Here is an 8,004-nt window from a genome sequence, read left to right as displayed (position 1 = left end):
ATGAAATTTATGTCCAAAAGAAAAGAATAAAACTTGGATCTATTCTGAAAACGTGTAATTTGGAAAATAATTTAAAAAGCTTAAATATGTACGTATGTTTATTGATTTATTTGGGAAAAACAAAACAGTTTTTACATATCATTCATATGGAAAATTAGAGTACATTAAAACTAAAATAGTTATCGTAAAAATATCTAGTGATCGTTTTCCACAGAAATATAAAATATCAAACAAGTGTACACATAGGTGCGAAGGTTTTCACGGTCACTGTTATCAATATTATGTATCTTTTTTGGGTGATACCGTGTATGTTGGATTTGATCCGACGTTTCGGCTACCATTGCAGGAGCCATCTTCAGGGAAAACTGTGTGTTTTATAAAGAAATGTATGTGTTTATGTACTAGTAATTTGTACCGTGTCACAGTCAGCAGTAGGCACATTTCTAGTTTTGTAGGAAGAATAATTATGTTTATGTACTAGTAATTTGTACCGTGTCGCAGCCGGCAGTAGGCATATATCTATTCGTTTTTGTCATATGTAGTGCTGGGAACCATGTTGAATTTAATTTAAGCCCGTCGTCATTGTTTATATTATCTGGATGTCTGTGTATTTCAATTGCCTCTTTTATTATTCGTGCACTATAATTACTAGGTTTATGTAGAATTTTTGGTTTAAAGGCGAAAAAATGTCCGGTGTCTATAAAGTGTTCCGCTATTGCGGATTTGTCTGGATGGCCAAGTTTACACGCTCTTTTGTGTTCGTCAATTCTCTTCTTTGCTGTGCGCCCTGTTTGTCCAATATACACTTTATCACATCCTTGGCAACTTAGTTTGTACACGGCTTCAGTTTCTAGAGGATTTTTAACTTTTGGGTTTACTAAATGGTCTTTTATTTTTCCCACAGTCCCAAACGTTGTTGCAATATTTTGTTTCTTCAGCACTTTGGCTATCATGTCAGTTACATTCTGTACATATGGCAGGTATGCAGTCCCTCTGGTAATATCTTCTTCCTTGTTCTTCTTTGTCCCTTGCGATTTAATAATGTTGTCAATTTGTTTCTTACATAAACATAATTATTCTTTCCTACAAAACTAGAAATGTGCCTACTACTGACTGTGACACGGTACAAATTACTAGTACATAAACACATACATTTCTTTATAAAACACACAGTTTTCCCTGAAGATGGCTCCTGCAATGGTAGCCGAAACGTCGGATCAAATCCAACATACACGGTATCACCCAAAAAAGATACATAATATAAAGTGTACACATATTTTATCCAGTACCCAGTAGTAAAATAAAATTAATTTAAAAATTAAAAAATATTAGTAGTTCTTATACTACAAATAAAATATGTTTGTGTAATAAATATAAATATTAATTTATTAAATAAAAGTAATTAAAAAAATGAAATAATTGTAATAAATGAAAAATATTTATTTATTTATATACAATAAATAAGTAAATTAATAAATATATTTTTAAAACACGAAAATAAATCAAAACAACTTATATAAAAACATTGAAGATAATACAAAACATAAACATAAATGTACATTTTTGATGACGTAAGTGCAGGCGTATTATAAAACGTCTATTGTAATAATGATATGCTCTATTGAAAAAATCATTCTTTCTTGAATTTGTCCTGGGTACCGGCAAATTGAATGTAGTTTGGTAATAATTGATCTGCAATCACTTTTTTTGTACTCCAGGTTTGAATTGCATTTGGAGTAAAATCAAATTTGTATTTTATTAAATTTATACGTTTTTTCTTTATCCTTTTAAGCCAAGCATTTTGCTTGAAATCTAAAACAACTCTCAAGTCTCGAATGACGTTTTTTCTATACCCTAGTCTGTGCTACAACCCTGTTCAACGAGACTGGCCCTCATTGCACGTGCTCGCCACGAGCTCAATACGTGTTACATCACCATATATGGTCAGTCTAGACATCCAAGGGTTCGTTTAATAGATCTAGCTAAGTGTGTAATATCGAAATAAAAAATATTTTTATGACTGGATAAATTAAATGACTAAAACTGTAATTTTCAAATCATCAGTTAACATGATTTTTTTCGATTGTTTATGTTTGCAATAACTGCATACCTTCATTTTTGTTTAAAAAAAATCAATATTTAATAATACCTACGAATATATACTATTAACAATAAAGCTTTAACCATTAATTAAGTATATTGCCATCATGATGTTTCTACAAAAGAGTAAGCAGAGAGGATAGATTCATGCATATTTTCTACATTTGAAATAAATAATCAGTGACAAACTATCAATTTCGAACGTATTTTTTTATAAAAATTATCATCTTCAAAGCCTTATCCCCTTACCTGATGGAACATAAGATGCTGTAAGATAAAATAAATGCAGCTTATCGCAAGTATTTACTATAAAGTAAGGCGATCGATTTCACGCTTCAGGTGCTAGTTTAATAATGATAAAATATAACAGTGTGATACGACCCATTAAACAATTATTTCATATTATTTATCGTTTCAGCATTTACTTTGTGGGAAAAGCATTTTGAATTTATTTAAAATAAAACACTTTGTAAATTTACCAAACAAGAGTTCAATACATTTAAAACACGACTAGTTTCGGGTAATCAGTAAATTGGGGTAATCGTGTAAATATTTACACCTGAGGGTGAGTAATACTGATTACCCGAAACTAGTCGTGTTTTAATGTATTAAACTCTTGTGTGGTAAATTAACAAAGTGTTTTATTTTAAATAAATTCAATTGGTTCATGTTGACATTTTAAATACGAGAGTGACGCAATAACATATTAGCAATACTAGGGTTTAGCAGTTGACAGTTCCCAGATAGCAGTGAAACTTGGTACAAACTTGATTTAAGATTGATGGAAGGTTGAAAAGGAAAATTTGACGCGACAAGTTTTTATCAAAAGTTGCTGGAATATTGTTATGTCAAATTTGAAGAGACAAGTTTTGACGAAACTTGCTGGACTCTTGTTATGTCAAGAATGGTATTTCAGAATCCAGGAGCTCAATCACAGATGGCTATCGACATGCTAAAAAACGTGCTAAGTATTTGAGCGATCACCACGAACAATCATGAACACGCTGAAGTTAAAGCGGTCGCGTTGCAAAACGCCATAGATAAGTTCCTGTGCGAGATTCAACCAATCCTCTTGAACTGACCGAAGTTGAATTTCGTTTTGCAACGCGACCGCTTTAACTTCAGCGTGTTCATGATTGTTCGTGGTGATCGCTCAAATACTTAGCACGTTTTTTAGCATGTCGATAGCCATCTGTGATTGAGCTCCAGAAGTCATATAGTGATGATCAAAACATTGCCATATACATAAAACTATGGAGAGAATTCCTTTTTTTAATTTAAACTGTTATTTATTTATTTATTTATTTATTTATATACGGCATTTCTACAAAAAAAAATCGAGTATGAAATATTAATATACTCGTACTGTACACATTATTAATTACTTGAAATACATACATATATTAAAGAAATTATACAATAACAAAATACATTAATCAATCAAATTATAACTATTCCAACCCAATCCTCTGAAGATGATTTGCTCTTTTTGATAAAAATATGTTGGTCACTTTATTTTTTAAGTTAGGCAGAGATAAACTAAATATATCAAAATGTGATGCATATTCATTCCCGGTATTCTGTAATATAACAATAGGTGAGTTATATTGAGCTACCGTTCGAGAATTTTGACAATAAAATATTGTAGATGTTCTGCTTAATCTAGGTGGTACATAGAATGAAATCAATTCAAATCAATCCCAGGACTTTTCTACAAGACCGATTTTTTTTTGGCACCACAACAGTGAATTACAGCACGGTACGCCCAGCCTCACCAGGAGTCGAATCCAGAACCTTCCATGTGTGAGCCAAATGTCTTAACCACTACACCACGGAGGCCGCCGAATTAAATTAGTGCATGACAAATATCCAAAAAAGAGGTTAATTCCAAACAACATTCAGATTGGCAATACTATCAAAGTCATAGAAAAATGAAATATTTCACCGTTTTTGTACGTGGGTGTCATGTCATTTTTATTAATGCATTTATCATTGGACGTTTTTCCGGCGATTTTAAAACTTTTAATACTGTCTAAGTGTTAATATTTAGTTTAAAGGATAAACAATTGATATGCCACTGAGGAAAAAACATTAAAAATGAGTTTTTGTTGCACTGTCACTCGACAAAACCGTCTTGTCAAGAGCTCTTTAAATGTAAGTACGAGTATGATAATCTCATCCACTGCATAATGCTAACAAGAGTTTAAACTGATTAATTATTAAATATCACAAACATTATACTATTATTAAATAGAATTGATTGAATTATGTTTTATTTACAGAACGAAAAGGCTGTTGATAATATATGGGTATAATAAACCAATACTTTAACCCCAGAGGATCTTATACTTCACAAAAGTTAACAGATGGAAGAGTTGAGGAAATGAAGATGTTTAAACGCAGGCAGAACGCTTAATGTTACACAGTTTGTAAAGTGGCCACTTAAACCAGCCAATGACAGTACATAAACCCAGTAAATACCTAGACTTCCATATTCCCTTCTCAAAATGTTTTCCCTCTGTTGCAACAAGTTTGGATTTGAATATCGGATACTTTTAACCATGATGAAATTCCATTAGTCAAAAAGATAGTAAGTCATAAAACAGTTTTATTTATTTGTTTCAGAGCTGAGAGACAAAAAAATGCACCGGACTCTGATCTCTAGTCAATTGACATAAATTATTTGACATCACATCATCTGACTTTCTTGGCAAAAATAGCCCGTAATTTTTATTATTTATTTAAAATAAATATACTGAGTAATAATAACAAGATATTTTATTTAATATTAATATTTTTAAGAAGCTTCGTGTTTTTTTTTGTTTTTGTTTTTTTTTGTTTTTTCTTTTTTTTTCTTTTTTTTTTTGTTTTTTTTGTTTTTTTTTTGTTGTTTTTTTTCTAAATAAATCCAAACTCGCATGATGTTTGTAAAAACAAACATCATGCAAGTTTGTTGGATGGTAACTAGGAAGTTTGCTTTAAACTTGCCTCAAGTTTACAGAGTTGCAATCTCAAACTTGGGTCAAGCTTGAACTCTTGATACTTCAAACTTGATACAAGCTTGAGGCAAGTTTAAATTGCTATCTGGGTTATGACCACCAGTTTTTTTTATTTGCCTGATTTAACGTAGAACGTGGCATCTTTGACATTTTTAGAAAAAATATAACGGGATTACGCATAATTGGTTTGCTCGAACTGGAATGTATCACTGAGATGGCATATGGAATAACCGGTGAGCGACCAATATGTTGGATAATTTATAAAGCGCCGTTTTTGTAGAAATCATCTCAAGGGCGCTGTACAATAAATGAGTTTAAGTGATATTAAAAAAAAAATATATATATATAAATAGAAGTTAGATTACATCAAGTCTTGCAGCTACTGAGCGCACGGACGGTTGGAATTTTAGACCCAATTTACTCAATTTGGAAATTTAATGGTTGATAACATTTACCTATTGAAGCTAGATTACTAATCGTCTTGCAGCTACAAAGTGCATGGACGAGTGAAATTCTAGTAACTTAAATTTATACCAATAATTATACGTTTGTATAAATGTAAAGTGTAATGAAAAATATAATAATCCATGTCCAAAAATCTGGTTTCATTTTACACCGAAAACTGTAGTTTTCACCCGCCCGGACACTTCATGCTCACTAATATCACTTAATTATTAATTCACCCATAAGGAATTATCAAATCTCTGTTTTGGTCGGGTATATTTAATTATCTAAAACATTATGCATTGAACGTGTACTTACCTATTAACTTAAATCAATAAGTTAGTAATTTTATATTCTTGCTTCTTTTACATTGTATTTATTGGAAAACATTAAATGTAAAAGTTTTTAATAAGGAGAGTAAAGATATCGGTAATCTGGATTGCAAAACTGGCCCCCACCAAACACGCATTTCGAGTTTGGAGGATCTTTTAAAAATGTATTTACTTTAGTTATAATTTGATCCGTTCTCATAAAAACTCTCGCATACTAAAAATTTAAAGTGTTATGTTTACGCGAGAAAGCAGTGCATTTTTTTATATTAAGGCTAAGATAGTTGATGCAGCAATAATCTGAAAGGCGGATCAAATCAGCCTGTGAAGCTAGGGTTTCCTAAGACTGAACGGTGATGCGGTGGACAGCCGTCGTAACGGTGACTAGAGAGTGGTTTCCTAGAAAAACGGTGTTGACAACACCGCATCACCGTTCACTACGGCAGTTAAGACAAGGGGCGCCGCTGTCCTAGGAAACCCTAGCTTTAGAGATTACAGTCCTCAATTGAATTTATTTTCATAAATATTTTACTATTGTCAGCAAGAGTACAGATTTGGCACGAAGAAAGCATTCCTGAATGACGTTGATAAATATGTTAAATAGAAGGGGCCCTAGAATTTATTGATCCTTGGGGTATGCCAGAAGTAACGGAAAACCAGTTGGTTTTGTATTTAATGAAAGGACACGTCCATCGATATAAATTACCACTAATGCCAATTAGTTTAACTTTTTGAAGTTGAACTTTATGACCTCACCTTAATCGAAGGCTTTACTAAAATCCGTGTAGATTAAATCAACTTGGAATCGGTTGTCCATAAGTTTTAAGAAGATATTTAGTATAATAAACTAAATTGGTCATGGTAGATCTACCAGATGTAAATCCATGCTGTGAAGAATAAACTAAGAGAAGACTTAAGTGCTACGGATACTTGATAATTAATTTTCTTCTCAAGTAGTTTTGAAAAAAATGGATAGTTTAGAAATCGGTCTATAATTTATGACCTCCGATTTAGGGCCTGATTTATAAATTGGAGAAATGATTGTCTATGACTTACATTGGTGGCAGTTGATTTTGTGTCGTAAAAAATTATAATTGTGTTTAATATATGTTTAATTGAAAATAACGTACTAATTTGTTAAAAAACAGAGGGTTAGTTATATTCTTTTTATACTATAAAGTGTCTATAGTAGAATGAGTTTATTTTAGTTTTGTTTTATTCCGATTGTCCTGAAACCTCAAACCAGGTAACAAAACTTTTTTTTCCGCATGTGTAAATATTCTTTAATTTAGTTAATTTTCATTGTAATATTTTAAAAAAACACATGGATGATAAAGAGAAACCACCGGATTCACCGGATGAATCCCAATCTGATTTATCGTGCGGCACTATGGATGCAGTTCCAGACCCCGCCGAATTTGTAACAATAAAGGCTAAATCCAAAAAACCGAAACTTATTAATACGAAGAAGAAATCGAGTTCTGATTTAGACCACCCCCTCCCACACAAACCCTCAACCTCTCGACCTCTGACTTCTGCAACCACAAGTACCTCACAGGTCCTAAACGCGGTTCCACCTACCACCACACCTACCAAAGTTCAATCCCGAATGTATAATGGAATGGATCGCGCACCATTCATTGTACACGTAACCAAAGTAGGTACAAGTAGACGGTGTCACCCCGACCAACCTGTAAGATATTGACTTTGGTTGATTTTTTCATAGAAATAACATCTGGACTGCCCGGGACGGAATTAAGTCCGTCGGTCGTAACCGCGTTTCTGTGGAGTTTAAGACGGCAAACGAAGCCAATACGTTTGTAGCATCTGAAATAGCCAAAAAGGGTAATTTCAATGTAGGTATTAATCCCGACTTTCCAAATTACTAAACAGGGTGTTATCAAAGGCATCCCTTCGCACTGGTCCGAACAGGACATTGTGGAGTATGCCGAGGTACCTCGTGAATTTGGTAAAGTAATCAAGGCTCGACGACTATGAAATATTTTGGTGTAAAAACACCCTTTAAATAAATATTTTGTATCGACCATGTCGCGAATCGAACCCGAGACCTCTTGCTTGGTAGGCAAATGCGCTGACCATTACACCACGAGGCCGACAAAAGTATTTTTTTA

The 8,004-nt window shown here is 32.7% G+C and overlaps 1 long non-coding RNA gene across 1 annotated transcript; it reads left to right on the top strand.

The window, feature by feature from the left end:
* Nucleotides 1-4,061: 4,061 nt before the first annotated feature.
* On the top strand, nucleotides 4,062-5,644 carry LOC148272462 (uncharacterized). Its single transcript, XR_015824828.1, has 3 exons — nucleotides 4,062-4,254; nucleotides 4,383-4,573; nucleotides 4,726-5,644. It is a non-coding gene; the product is annotated as an uncharacterized LOC148272462 (long non-coding RNA).
* Nucleotides 5,645-8,004: the final 2,360 nt, after the last annotated feature.

This window comes from Micrasema longulum, unplaced genomic scaffold, assembly GCF_059751315.1.
Source record: "Micrasema longulum isolate JH-2025_06_02 unplaced genomic scaffold, ASM5975131v1 h1tg002326l, whole genome shotgun sequence".
Taxonomy (NCBI): domain Eukaryota; kingdom Metazoa; phylum Arthropoda; class Insecta; order Trichoptera; family Brachycentridae; genus Micrasema; species Micrasema longulum.
Note: the sequence above shows the minus strand (reverse complement) of the source record. Positions and strands in the feature narration are given on the sequence as shown.